The sequence below is a fragment of the Echinops telfairi genome, unplaced genomic scaffold (assembly GCF_000313985.2).
Source record: "Echinops telfairi isolate 266 unplaced genomic scaffold, ASM31398v2 ScPeMD7_4;HRSCAF=17, whole genome shotgun sequence".
In the NCBI taxonomy this organism is placed as follows: domain Eukaryota; kingdom Metazoa; phylum Chordata; class Mammalia; order Afrosoricida; family Tenrecidae; genus Echinops; species Echinops telfairi.
Window position 1 is genome coordinate 15172846 of NW_022103900.1, and position 1017 is coordinate 15173862.

The following is a 1017-nucleotide window of genomic DNA, read 5'->3' on the forward strand; positions in this document are numbered from 1 at the left end:
AAGTGCTTTAAGTACTATGGAATGACTTCATTCATTCATTCATTCATTCATCTTGTCCACCCGGCCCCTAGAATCATTTGCATTTTCCATCCTTGATGAACATTTATACTGACCTTGTTTTCTAAGTTAAGTCTCAAATAACTTGTAAGATTTTACTTCATTTTTTCTTTCTTTCTTTCTTTTTAAAACATTTTTAAATTGTGAATTAGGTGATGGTGGTTTACATTTCAGGTAAACAGTTTTGTTTTCAACAATTTCAGTTGCTTATTAAATCCCCCAAGAGGTTTCTCTCACCCACCCCCTTTGACGTGTCTTCTCCATCTTGTGGAATACCATTATCCTTACCACCCATGTCAACCCTTGTCTACCGTCTAGCATCTAGTCTATTGCTTCAGCTAGCTTTGCTTGCCCTCCCTGCCTTGGTTAAGTGTCAAATCCTATTTCCTTTGGCATGAAAATCTTTGCCTTACATTTTTCCTTATAATAATGGTGTCATATAATATGGATCTTCCTGAAACTGACTAATTTTACTCAGCATAACAGGCTCCAAGTTAATTCATGCCATAAGACACTGTGTGTTGCTGTTGTTTTTAATAGTGATGCATATTGCTCGCTTCAGCAGCACATATACTAAAATTGGAACGATACAGAGAAGACTAGCATGGCCCCTGAGCAAGGATGACATGCAAATTCATGAAGCCTTCCATATTAAAAAAAACTAGCTATGCATAATAGTACTCCATTGTGCGTATGTACCAATATTTATTTATCTATTCTTCTACTGATGGGAATTTAGGTTACTTATGTCTTCTTGGTATTGTGAACAGTGCGGCGATGAATGCGGGTGTATGTGTCTCCTTGTGCTATGATTCTTACTTCTTTAGGATATATACCCAGTCAAGGGATTGCTGGGTTGTATGCAATTTCTATTCCCACTTGTTTAAGGTAACACCACACTGCTTTCTACAGTGGCTGTACTTTTTTACAGTCCCATCAGCAGTCAGCAGTGTGTGAGGA

The 1017-nt window shown here is 37.7% G+C and overlaps 1 non-coding gene across 1 annotated transcript; it reads left to right on the plus strand.

Annotated features, from left to right (window-relative positions):
- The first annotated feature begins 606 nt into the window (after window positions 1-606).
- On the plus strand, window positions 607-713 carry LOC115873064. The gene has a single exon (XR_004048211.1). It is a non-coding gene; the product is annotated as a U6 spliceosomal RNA (small nuclear RNA).
- The last annotated feature ends 304 nt before the right edge of the window (window positions 714-1017 follow it).